We start from the raw sequence: 15,000 nt of genomic DNA, 5'->3' as shown, positions 1-15,000 counted from the left end.
TCTCTCTCTCTGTCCTCTCCTGTCCCTCTGTCTGTCTCCCTCTCTCTCTGTCCTCTCCCTGTCTCTCTGTCCTCTCTCTGTCTCTCTGTCCTCTCTTCCCCGTGACCCTGTACCCTATATATACAAAAAACATCTTAAACAAAACCAATCACATGAGAATGTTACTGTCTGTGTCTGTGTCTGTGTGTGTGTGTGTGTGTGTGTGTGTGTGTGTGTGTGTGTGTGTGTGTGTGTGTGTGTGTGTGTGTGTGTGTGTGTGTGTGTGTGTGTGTGTGTGTGTGTGTGTGTGTGTGTGTGTGTGTGTGAGTTACAGAGGAGTACATTCACCAAGCCAAGGCTCACCTGAGGGGAATGTGCCAGGTAAGACCAAGGGGAACAGATAGTTGGGACATTTTTCAAAAGACAACTCTACCTGTTTCTCCAACCAATGACGTTGTCTCAACAGGAGATGGAGGCGGGCCTTAGCCTGGCGTCCCACTATGTTGACGTGCGATTGGTCCAGAGGCAGATCCTGATTGGCTCAGGAAGAACACCAGCAAGTGCCTGGAGAAAGATTTGGTCGTTATCGGAGACGCGGAGAGGAGGCGGGGCTCGTTGGCCAGGGAGTCAGGTCAGACCCTACAGGCTGACATCATCGTTAGGCGTCATCACCTACAGAGACACTATTAGTATTTAGTCTACAGGCTGTCATCACCTACAGAGAGACACTATTAGTATTTAGTCTACAGAGAGACACTATTAGTATTTAGTCTACAGGCTGTCATCACCTACAGAGACACTATTAGTATTTAGTCTACAGGCTGTCATCACCTACAGAGACACTATTAGTATTTAGTCTACAGGCTGTCATCACCTACAGAGACACTATTAGTATTTAGTCTACAGGCTGTCATCACCTACAGAGACACTATTAGTATTTAGTCTACAGGCTGTCATCACCTACAGAGACACTATTAGTATTTAGTCTACAGGCTGACACTATTAGTATTTAGTCTCATCATCACCTACAGAGACACTATTATTAGTAGGCTGTTTACAGAGAGTAGTATTTACAGGCTGTCATCACCTACAGAGACACTATTAGTATTTAGTCTACAGGCTGTCATCACCTACAGAGAGACACTATTAGTATTTAGAGTCATCACCTACAGAGACACTATTAGTATTTAGTCTACAGGCTGTCATCACCTACAGAGACACTATTAGTATTTAGTCTACAGGCTGTCATCACCTACAGAGACACTATTAGTATTTAGTCTACAGGCTGTACAGAGACACTATTGATATTTAGTCTACAGGCTGTCATCACCTACAGAGACACTATTAGTATTTAGTCTACAGGCTGTCATCACCTACAGAGACACTATTAGTATTTAGTCTACAGGCTGTCATCACCTACAGAGACACTATTAGTATTTAGTCTACAGGCTGTCATCACCTACAGAGACACTATTAGTATTTAGTCTACAGGCTGTCATCACCTACAGAGACACTATTAGTATTTAGTCTACAGGCTGTCATCACCTACAGAGACACTATTAGTATTTAGTCTACAGGCTGTCATCACCTACAGAGACACTATTAGTATTTAGTCTACAGGCTGTCATCACCTACAGAGACACTATTAGTATTTAGTCTACAGGCTGTCATCACCTACAGAGACACTATTAGTATTTAGTCTACAGGCTCATCACCTACAGAGACACTATTAGTATTTAGTCTACATCATCACCTACAGAGACACTATTAGTATTTAGTCTACAGGCTGTCATCACCTACAGAGACACTATTAGTATTTAGTCTACAGGCTGTCATCACCTACAGAGACACTATTAGTATTTAGTCTACAGGCTGTCATCACCTACAGAGACACTATTAGTATTTAGTCTACAGGCTGTCATCACCTACAGAGACACTATTAGTATTTAGTCTACAGGCTGTCATCACCTACAGAGACACTATTAGTATTTAGTCTACAGGCTGTCATCACCTACAGAGACACTATTAGTATTTAGTCTACAGGCTGTCATCACCTACAGAGACACTATTAGTATTTAGTCTACAGGCTGTCATCACCTACAGAGACACTATTAGTATTTAGTCTACAGGCTGTCATCACCTACAGAGAGACACTATTAGTATTTAGTCTACAGGCTGTCATCACCTACAGAGACACTATTAGTATTTAGTCTACAGGCTGTCATCACCTACAGAGACACTATTAGTATTTAGTCTACAGGCTGTCATCACCTACAGAGACACTATTAGTATTTAGTCTACAGGCTGTCATCACCTACAGAGACACTATTAGTATTTAGTCTACAGGCTGTCATCACCTACAGAGACACTATTAGTATTTAGTCTACAGGCTGTCATCACCTACAGAGACACTATTAGTATTTAGTCTACAGGCTGTCATCACCTACAGAGACACTATTAGTATTTAGTCTGTCATCAGGCTGTCAGGCTGTCTATGTGTTAGTCTACAAGAAGCTGTCACCTACAGAGACACTATTAGTATTTAGTCTACAGACTGTCATCACCTACAGAGACACTATTAGTATTTAGTCTACAGGCTATTAGTATTTGTCTCTGTCATCACCTACAGAGACACTATTAATATTTAGTCTACAGGCTGTCATCACCTACAGAGACACTATTAGTATTTAGTCTACAGGCTGTCGTTCATCACCTACAGAGGCTGTCATCACCTACACTATTAGTATTTAGTCTACAGGCTGTCATCACCTACAGAGACACTATTAGTATTTAGTCTACAGGCTGTCATCACCTACAGAGACACTATTAGTATTTAGTCTACAGGCTGTCATCACCTACAGAGACACTATTAGTATTTAGTCTACAGGCTGTCATCACCTACAGAGACACTATTAGTATTTAGTCTACAGGCTGTCATCACCTACAGAGACACTATTAGTATTTAGTCTACAGGCTGTCATCACCTACAGAGACACTATTAGTATTTAGTCTACAGGCTGTCATCACCTACAGAGACACTATTAGTATTTAGTCTACAGGCTGTACAGAGAGACACTATTAGTATTTAGTCTACAGGCTGTCATCACCTACAGAGAGACACTATTAGTATTTAGTCTACAGGCTGTCATCACCTACAGAGACACTATTAGTATTTAGTCTACAGGCTGTCACCTACAGAGACACTATTAGTATTTAGTCTACAGGCTGTCATCACCTACAGAGACACTATTAGTATTTAGTCTACAGGCTGTCATCACCTACAGAGACACAGTAGACACTATTACAGAGACACTATTTATTTAGTCTACAGGCTGTCATCACCTACAGAGACACTATTAGTATTTAGTCTACAGGCTGTCATCACCTACAGAGACACTATTAGTATTTAGTCTACAGGCTGTCATCACCTACAGAGACACTATTAGTATTTAGTCTACAGGCTGTCATCACCTACAGAGAGACACTATTAGTATTTAGTCTACAGGCTGTCATCACCTACAGAGACACTATTAGTATTTAGTCTACAGGCTGTCGTTACGTCATCACCTACAGAGACACTGTTAGTATTTAGTCTACAGGCTGTCATCACCTCACACTATTAGAGACACTATTAGTATTTAGTCTACAGGCTGTCATCACCTACAGAGACACTATTAGTATTTAGTCTACAGGCTGTCATCACCTACAGAGACACTATTAGTATTTAGTCTACAGGCTGTCATCACCTACAGAGACACTGTTAGTATTTAGTCTACAGGCTGTCATCACCTACAGAGACACTATTAGTATTTAGTCTACAGGCTGTCGTCACCTACAGAGACACTATTAGTATTTAGTCTACAAGCTGTCATCACCTACAGAGACACTTTTAGTATTTAGTCTACAGGCTGTCATCACCTACAGAGACACTATTAGTATTTAGTCTACAGGCTGTCATCACCTACAGAGACACTATTAGTATTTAGTCTACAGGCTGTCATCACCTACAGAGACACTATTAGTATTTAGTCTACAGGCTGTCATCACCTACAGAGACACTATTAGTATTTAGTCTACAGGCTGTCATCACCTACAGAAACACTATTAGTATTTAGTCTACAGGCTGTCATCACCTACAGAGACACTATTAGTATTTAGTCTACAGGCTGTCATCACCTACAGAGACACTATTAGTATTTAGTCTACAGGCTGTCGTTATGTCATCACCTACAGAGACACTATTAGTATTTAGTCTACAGGCTGTCATCACCTACAGAGACACTATTAGTATTTAGTCTACAGGCTGTCATCACCTACAGAGACACTATTAGTATTTAGTCTACAGGCTGTCATCACCTACAGAGACACTATTAGTATTTAGTCTACAGGCTGTCGTTACGTCATCACCTACAGAGACACTATTAGTATTTAGTCTACAGGCTGTCATCACCTACAGAGACACTATTAGTATTTAGTCTACAGGCTGTCATCACCTACAGAGACACTATTAGTATTTAGTCTACAGGCTGTCATCACCTACAGAGACACTATTAGTATTTAGTCTACAGGCTGTCATCACCTACAGAGGCTGTCATCACCTACAGAGACACTATTAGTATTTAGTCTACAGGCTGTCATCACCTACAGAGACACTATTAGTATTTAGTCTACAGGCTGTCATCACCTACAGAGACACTATTAGTATTTAGTCTACAGGCTGTCATCACCTACAGAGACACTATTAGTATTTAGTCTACAGGCTGTACAGAGACACTATTAGTATTTAGTCTACAGGCTGTCATCACCTACAGAGACACTATTAGTATTTAGTCTACAGGCTGTCATCACCTACAGAGACACTATTAGTATTTAGTCTACAGGCTGTCATCACCTACAGAGACACTATTAGTATTTAGTCTACAGGCTGTCATCACCTACAGAGACACTATTAGTATTTAGTCTACAGGCTGTCATCACCTACAGAGACACTATTAGTATTTAGTCTACAGGCTGTCATCACTGTCTCACAGAGACACTATTAGTATTTAGTCTACAGGCTGTCATCACCTACAGAGACACTATTAGTATTTAGTCTACAGGCTGTCATCACCTACAGAGACACTATTAGTATTTAGTCTACAGGCTGTCATCACCTACAGAGACACTATTAGTATTTAGTCTACAGGCTGTCATCACCTACAGAGACACTATTAGTATTTAGTCTACAGGCTGTGTTCATCACCTACAGAGACACTATTAGTATTTAGTCTACAGGCTGTCATCACCTATTTAGTCTAGACACTATTAGTATTTAGTCAGGCTGTCATCACCTACAGAGACACTATTAGTATTTAGTCTACAGGCTGTCATCACCTACAGAGACACTATTAGTATTTAGTCTACAGGCTGTCATCACCTACAGAGACACTATTAGTATTTAGTCTACAGGCTGTCATCACCTACAGAGACACTATTAGTATTTAGTCTACAGGCTGCTGTCATCACCTACAGAGACACTATTAGTATTTAGTCTACAGGCTGTCATCACCTACAGAGACACTATTAGTATTTAGTCTACAGGCTGTCATCACCTACAGAGACACTATTAGTATTTAGTCTACAGGCTGTCATCACCTACAGAGACACTATTAGTATTTAGTCTACAGGCTGTCATCACCTACAGAGACACTATTAGTATTTAGTCTACAGGCTGTCATCACCTACAGAGACACTATTAGTATTTAGTCTACAGGCTGTCATCACCTACAGAGACACTATTAGTATTTAGTCTACAGGCTGTGTCATCACCTACAGAGACACTATTAGTATTTAGTCTACAGGCTGTCATCACCTACAGAGACACTATTAGTATTTAGTCTACAGGCTGTCATCACCTACAGAGACACTATTAGTATTTAGTCTATTTAGTCACCTACAGAGACACTATTAGTATTTAGTCTACAGGCTGTCATCACCTACAGAGACACTATTAGTATTTAGTCTACAGGCTGTCATCACCTACAGAGACACTATTAGTATTTAGTCTACAGGCTGTCATCACCTACAGAGACACTATTAGTATTTAGTCTACAGGCTCACACTATTAGTATTTAGTCAGGCTGTCATCACCTACAGAGACACTGTTAGTATTTAGTCTACAGGCTGTCATCACCTACAGAGACACTATTAGTATTTAGTCTACAGGCTGTCATCACCTACAGAGACACTATTAGTATTTAGTCTACAGGCTGTCATCACCTACAGAGACACTATTAGTATTTAGTCTACAGGCTGTCATCACCTACAGAGACACTATTAGTCATCACCTAGACACTATTAGTATTTAGTCTACAGGCTGTCATCAGGCTGTCGTCACCTACAGAGACACTATTAGTATTTAGTCTACAGGCTGTCATCACCTACAGAGACACTATTAGTATTTAGTCTACAGGCTGTCATCACCTACAGAGACACTATTAGTATTTAGTCTACAGGCTGTCATCACCTACAGAGACACTATTAGTATTTAGTCTACAGGCTGTCATCACCTACAGAGACACTATTAGTATTTTTACAGTCTACAGGCTATTAGTATTTGTCATCACCTACAGAGACACTATTAGTATTTAGTCTACAGGCTGTCATCACCTACAGAGACACTATTAGTATTTAGTCTACAGGCTGTCATCACCTACAGAGACACTATTAGTATTTAGTCTACAGGCTGTCATCACCTACAGAGACACTATTAGTATTTAGTCTACAGGCTGTCATCACCTACAGAGACACTATTAGTATTTAGTCTACAGGCTGTCATCACCTACAGAGACACTATTAGTATTTAGTCTACAGGCTGTCATCACCTACAGAGACACTATTAGTATTTAGTCTACAGGCTGTCATTACGTCATCACCTACAGAGACACTATTAGTATTTAGTCTACAGGCTGTCATCACCTACAGAGACACTATTAGTATTTAGTCTACAGGCTGTCATCACCTACAGAGACACTATTAGTATTTAGTCTACAGGCTGTCATCACCTACAGAGACACTGTTAGTATTTAGTCTACAGGCTGTCGTTAGGTCATCACCTACAGAGACACTATTAGTATTTAGTCTCACCTACAGGCTATTAGTATTTGTCTCATCACCTACAGAGACACTATTAGTATTTAGTCTACAGGCTGTCATCACCTACAGAGACACTATTAGTATTTAGTCTACAGGCTGTCATCACCTTAGTATTTAGTCTACAGGCTGTCATTCACCTACAGAGACACTATTAGTATTTAGTCTACAGGCTGTCATCACCTACAGAGACACTATTAGTATTTAGTCTACAGGCTGTCATCACCTACAGAGACACTATTAGTATTTAGTCTACAGGCTGTCATCACCTACAGAGAGACACTATTAGTATTTAGTCTACAGGCTGTCATCACCTACAGAGACACTATTAGTATTTAGTCTACAGGCTGTCATCACCTACAGAGACACTATTAGTATTTAGTCTACAGGCTGTCATCACCTACAGAGACACTATTAGTATTTAGTCTACAGGCTGTCATCACCTACAGAGACACTATTAGTATTTAGTCTACAGGCTGTCATCACCTACAGAGACACTATTAGTATTTAGTCTACAGGCTGTCATCACCTACAGAGACACTATTAGTATTTAGTCTACAGGCTGTCATCACCTACAGAGACACTATTAGTATTTAGTCTACAGGCTGTCAGAGACACTATTAGTATTTATACACCTACAGAGACACTATTAGTATTTAGTCTACAGGCTGTCATCACCTACAGAGACACTATTAGTATTTTTAGGCTGTCATCTACAGAGCTATTAGTATTTGTCATCACCTACAGAGACACTATTAGTATTTAGTCTACAGGCTGTCATCACCTACAGAGACACTATTAGTATTTAGTCTACAGGCTGTCGTTATGTCATCACCTACAGAGACACTATTAGTATTTAGTCTACAGGCTGTCATCACCTACAGAGACACTATTAGTATTTAGTCTACAGGCTGTCATCACCTACAGAGACACTATTAGTATTTAGTCTACAGGCTGTCATCACCTACAGAGACACTATTAGTATTTAGTCTACAGGCTGTCATCACCTACAGAGACACTATTAGTATTTAGTCTACAGGCTGTCATCACCTACAGAGACACTATTAGTATTTAGTCTACAGGCTGTCATCACCTACAGAGACACTATTAGTATTTAGTCATCTACAGAGACACTATTAGCTACAGGCTGTCATCACCTACAGAGACACTATTAGTATTTAGTCTACAGGCTGTCATCACCTACAGAGACACTATTAGTATTTAGTCTACAGGCTGTCGTTATGTCATCACCTACAGAGACACTATTAGTATTTAGTCTACAGGCTGTCATCACCTACAGAGACACTATTAGTATTTAGTCTACAGGCTGTCTATTAGTATTTAGTCTACAGGCTGTCATCACCTACAGAGACACTATTAGTATTTAGTCTACAGGCTGTCATCACCTACAGAGACACTATTAGTATTTAGTCTACAGGCTGTCATCACCTACAGAGACACTATTAGTATTTAGTCTACAGGCTGTCATCACCTACAGAGACACTATTAGTATTTAGTCTACAGGCTGTCATCACCTACAGAGACACTATTAGTATTTAGTCTACAGGCTGTCATCACCTACAGAGACACTATTAGTATTTAGTCTACAGGCTGTCATCACCTACAGAGACACTATTAGTATTTAGTCTACAGGCTGTCATCACCTACAGAGACACTATTAGTATTTAGTCTACAGGCTGTCATCACCTACAGAGACACAGAGACACTATTAGTATTTAGTCTACAGGCTGTCATCACCTACAGAGACACTATTAGTATTTAGTCTACAGGCTGTCATCACCTACAGAGACACTATTAGTATTTAGTCTACAGGCTGTCATCACCTACAGAGACACTATTAGTATTTAGTCTACAGGCTGTCATCACCTACAGAGACACTATTAGTATTTAGTCTACAGGCTGTCATCACCTACAGAGACACTATTAGTATTTAGTCTACAGGCTGTCATCACCTACAGAGACACTATTAGTATTTAGTCTACAGGCTGTCATCACCTACAGAGACACTATTAGTATTTAGTCTACAGGCTGTCATCACCTACAGAGACACTATTAGTATTTAGTCTACAGGCTGTCATCACCTACAGAGACACTATTAGTATTTAGTCTACAGGCTGTCATCACCTACAGAGACACTATTAGTATTTAGTCTACAGGCTGTCATCACCTACAGAGACACTATTAGTATTTAGTCTACAGGCTGTCATCACCTACAGAGACACTATTAGTATTTAGTCTACAGGCTGTCATCACCTACAGAGACACTATTAGTATTTAGTCTACAGGCTGTCATCACCTACAGAGACACTATTAGTATTTAGTCTACAGGCTGTCATCACCTACAGAGACACTATTAGTATTTAGTCTACAGGCTGTCATCACCTACAGAGACACTATTAGTATTTAGTCTACAGGCTGTCATCACCTACAGAGACACTATTAGTATTTAGTCTACAGGCTGTCATCACCTACAGAGACACTATTAGTATTTAGTCTACAGGCTGTCATCACCTCACACTATTAGAGACACTATTAGTATTTAGTCTACAGGCTGTCATCACCTACAGAGACACTATTAGTATTTAGTCTACAGGCTGTCATCACCTACAGAGACACTATTAGTATTTAGTCTACAGGCTGTCATCACCTACAGAGACACTATTAGTATTTAGTCTACAGGCTGTCATCACCTACAGAGACACTATTAGTATTTAGTCTACAGGCTGTCATCACCTACAGAGACACTATTAGTATTTAGTCTACAGGCTGTCATCACCTACAGAGACACTATTAGTATTTAGTCTACAGGCTGTCATCACCTACAGAGACACTATTAGTATTTAGTCTACAGGCTGTCATCACCTACAGAGACACTATTAGTATTTAGTCTACAGGCTGTCATCACCTACAGAGACACTATTAGTATTTAGTCTACAGGCTGTCATCACCTACAGAGACACTATTAGTATTTAGTCTACAGGCTGTCATCACCTACAGAGACACTATTAGTATTTAGTCTACAGGCTGTCATCACCTACAGAGACACTATTAGTATTTAGTCTACAGGCTGTCATCACCTACAGAGAGACACTATTAGTATTTACAGAGACACTATTAGTATTTAGTCTACAGGCTGTCATCACCTACAGAGACACTATTAGTATTTAGTCTACAGGCATCACCTACAGAGACACTATTAGTATTTAGTCTACAGGCTGTCATCACCTACAGAGACACTATTAGTATTTAGTCTACAGGCTGTCATCACCTACAGAGACACTATTAGTATTTAGTCTACAGGCTGTCATCACCTACAGAGACACTATTAGTATTTAGTCTACAGGCTGTCATCACCTACAGAGACACTATTAGTATTTAGTCTACAGGCTGTCATCACCTACAGAGACACTATTAGTATTTAGTCTACAGGCTGTCATCACCTACAGAGACACTATTAGTATTTAGTCTACAGGCTGTCATCACCTACAGAGACACTATTAGTATTTAGTCTACAGGCTGTCATCACCTACAGAGACACTATTAGTATTTAGTCTACAGGCTGTCATCACCTACAGAGACACTATTAGTATTTAGTCTACAGGCTGTCATCACCTACAGAGACACTATTAGTATTTAGTCTACAGGCTGTCATCACCTACAGAGACACTATTAGTATTTAGTCTACAGGCTGTCATCACCTACAGAGACACTATTAGTATTTAGTCTACAGGCTGTCATGTCAGATCACCTACAGAGACACTATTAGTATTTAGTCTACAGGCTGTCATCACCTACAGAGACACTATTAGTATTTAGTCTACAGGCTGTCATCACCTACAGAGACACTATTAGTATTTAGTCTACAGGCTGTCATCACCTACAGAGACACTATTAGTATTTAGTCTACAGAGCTGTCATCACCTACAGAGACACTATTAGTATTTAGTCTACAGGCTGTCATCACCTACAGAGACACTATTAGTATTTAGTCTACAGGCTGTCATCACCTACAGAGACACTATTAGTATTTAGTCTACAGGCTGTCATCACCTACAGAGACACTATTAGTATTTAGTCTACAGGCTGTGTCACCTACAGAGACACTATTAGTATTTAGTCTACAGGCCTACAGAGACACTATTAGTATTTAGTCTACAGGCTGTCATCACTTAGTCTTACAGAGACTGTCATCACCTACAGAGACACTATTAGTATTTAGTCTACAGGCTGTCATCACCTACAGAGACACTATTAGTATTTAGTCTACAGGCTGTCATCACCTACAGAGACACTATTAGTATTTAGTCTACAGGCTGTCATCACCTACAGAGACACTATTAGTATTTAGTCTACAGGCTGTCATCACCTACAGAGACACTATTAGTATTTAGTCTACGCTAGGTCATCACCTACAGAGACACTATTAGTATTTAGTCTACAGGCTGTCATCACCTACAGAGACACTATTAGTATTTAGTCTACAGGCTGTCATCACCTACAGAGACACTATTAGTATTTAGTCTACAGGCTGTCATCATCACTATTAGTATTTAGTCTACAGGCTGTCATCACCTACAGAGACACTATTAGTATTTAGTCTACAGGCTGTCATCACCTACAGAGACACTATTAGTATTTAGTCTACAGCTGCGTTGTCATCACCTACAGAGACACTATTAGTATTTAGTCTACAGGCTGTCATCACCTACAGAGACACTATTAGTATTTAGTCTACAGGCTGTCATCACCTACAGAGACACTATTAGTATTTAGTCTACAGGCTGTCATCACCTACAGAGACACTATTAGTATTTAGTCTACAGGCTGTCATCACCTACAGAGACACTATTAGTATTTAGTCTACAGAGCTATTAGTATTTAGTCATCACCTACAGAGACACTATTAGTATTTAGTCTACAGGCTGTCATCACCTACAGAGACACTATTAGTATTTGTCATCACCTACAGAGACACTATTAGTATTTAGTCTACAGGCTGTCATCACCTACAGAGACACTATTAGTATTTAGTCTACAGGCTGTCTCATCACCTACAGAGACACTATTAGTATTTAGTCTACAGGGCTGTCATCACCTACAGAGACACTATTAGTATTTAGTCTACAGGCTGTCATCACCTACAGAGACACTATTAGTATTTAGTCTACAGGCTGTCATCACCTACAGAGACACTATTAGTATTTAGTCTACAGGCTGTCATCACCTACAGAGACACTATTAGTATTTAGTCTACAGGCTGTCATCACCTACAGAGACACTATTAGTATTTAGTCTACAGGCTGTACAGAGACACTATTAGTATTTAGTTACAGGCTGTCATCACCTACAGAGACACTATTAGTATTTAGTCTACAGGCTGTCATCACCTACAGAGACACTATTAGTATTTAGTCTACAGGCTGTGTACAGAGTTACGTCAGCATCACCTACAGAGACACTATTAGTATTTAGTCTACAGGCTGTCATCACCTACAGAGACACTATTAGTATTTAGTCTACAGGCTGTCATCACCTACAGAGACACTATTAGTATTTAGTCTACAGGCTGTCATCACCTACAGAGACACTATTAGTATTTAGTCTACAGCTGTCATTGTCATCACCTACAGAGACACTATTAGTATTTAGTCTACAGGCTGTCATCACCTACAGAGACACTATTAGTATTTAGTCTACAGGCTGTCATCACCTACAGAGACACTATTAGTATTTAGTCTACAGGCTGTCATCACCTACAGAGACACAGAGAGACACTATTAGTAGTATTTAGTCTACAGGCTGTCATCACCTACAGAGACACTATTAGTATTTAGTCTACAGGCTGTCATCACCTACAGAGACACTATTAGTATTTAGTCTACAGGCTGTCATCACCTACAGAGACACTATTAGAGACACTATTAGTATTTAGTCTACAGGCTGTCATCACCTACAGAGACACTATTAGTATTTAGTCTACAGGCTGTCATCACCTACAGAGACACTATTAGTATTTAGTCTACAGGCTGTCATCACCTACAGAGACACTATTAGTATTTAGTCTACAGGCTGTCATCACCTACAGAGAGACACTATTAGTATTTAGTCTACAGGCTGTCATCACCTACAGAGACACTATTAGTATTTAGTCTACAGGCTGTCATCACCTACAGAGACACTATTAGTATTTAGTCTACAGGCTGTCATCACCTACAGAGACACTATTAGTATTTAGTCTACAGGCTGTCATCACCTACAGAGTATTAGTATTTAGTCTACAGGCTGTCATCACCTACAGAGACACTATTAGTATTTAGTCTACAGGCTGTCATCACCTACAGAGACACTATTAGTATTTAGTCTACAGGCTGTCATCACCTACAGAGACACTATTAGTATTTAGTCTACAGGCTGTCATCACCTACAGAGACACTATTAGTATTTAGTCTACAGGCTGTCTACAGAGACACTATTAGTATTTAGTCTACAGGCTGTCGTTACGTCATCACCTACAGAGACACTATTAGTATTTAGAGACACTATTAGTATTTAGTCTACAGGCTGTCATCACCTACAGAGACACTATTAGTATTTAGTCTACAGGCTGTCATCACCTACAGAGACACTATTAGTATTTAGTCTACAGGCTGTCATCACCTACAGAGACACTATTAGTATTTAGTCTACAGGCTGTCATCACCTACAGAGACACTATTAGTATTTAGTCTACAGGCTGTCATCACCTACAGAGACACTATTAGTATTTAGTCTACAGGCTGTCATCACCTACAGAGACACTATTAGTATTTAGTCTACAGGCTGTCATCACCTACAGAGACACTATTAGTATTTAGTCTACAGGCTGTCATCACCTACAGAGACACTATTAGTATTTAGTCTACAGGGTTGTCATCACCTACAGAGACACTATTAGTATTTAGTCTACAGGCTGTCATCACCTACAGAGACACTATTAGTATTTAGTCTACAGGCTGTCATCACCTACAGAGACACTATTAGTATTTAGTCTACAGGCTGTCTATTAGTATTTTCTACAGGCTGTCATCACCTACAGAGACACTATTAGTATTTAGTCTACAGGCTGTCATCACCTACAGAGACACTATTAGTATTTAGTCTACAGGCTGTCATCACCTACAGAGACACTATTAGTATTTAGTCTACAGGCTGTCATCACCTACAGAGACACTATTAGTATTTAGTCTACAGGCTGTCATCACCTACAGAGACACTATTAGTATTTAGTCTACAGGCTGTCATCACCTACAGAGACACTATTAGTATTTAGTCTACAGGCTGTCATCACCTACAGAGACACTATTAGTATTTAGTCTACAGGCTGTCATCACCTACAGAGACACTATTAGTATTTAGTCTACAGGCTGTCATCACCTACAGAGACACTATTAGTATTTAGTCTACAGGCTGTCATCACCTACAGAGACACTATTAGTATTTAGTCTACAGGCTGTCATCACTATTAGTATTTAGTCTACAGGCTGTCATCACCTACAGAGACACTATTAGTATTTAGTCTACAGGCTGTCATCACCTACAGAGACACTATTAGTATTTAGGCTGTCTACAGAGACACTATTAGTATTTAGTCATCACCTACAGAGACACTATTAGTATTTAGTCTACAGGCTGTCATCACCTACAGAGACACTATTAGTATTTAGTCTACAGGCTGTCATCACCTACAGAGACACTATTAGTATTTAGTCTACAGGCTGTCATCACCTACAGAGACACTATTAGTATTTAGTCTACAGGCTGTCATCACCTACAGAGACACTATTAGTATTTAGTCTACAGGCTGTCATCACCTACAGAGACACTATTAGT

General features: G+C 39.8%; 1 long non-coding RNA gene across 1 annotated transcript in view; it reads left to right on the top strand.

The window, feature by feature from the left end:
* LOC124020025 overlaps positions 1-515 on the top strand; it is a 2,567-nt gene extending 2,052 nt beyond the window's left edge. The window contains exons 2-3 of the long non-coding RNA XR_006835884.1: positions 314-360; positions 446-515. This is a non-coding gene — a long non-coding RNA (uncharacterized LOC124020025). The remainder of the gene's footprint in view (positions 1-313; positions 361-445) is intronic.
* Positions 516-15,000: the final 14,485 nt, after the last annotated feature.

The sequence above is a fragment of the Oncorhynchus gorbuscha genome, unplaced genomic scaffold (assembly GCF_021184085.1).
Source record: "Oncorhynchus gorbuscha isolate QuinsamMale2020 ecotype Even-year unplaced genomic scaffold, OgorEven_v1.0 Un_scaffold_749, whole genome shotgun sequence".
In the NCBI taxonomy this organism is placed as follows: Eukaryota; Metazoa; Chordata; class Actinopteri; order Salmoniformes; family Salmonidae; genus Oncorhynchus; species Oncorhynchus gorbuscha.
Note: the sequence above shows the minus strand (reverse complement) of the source record. Positions and strands in the feature narration are given on the sequence as shown.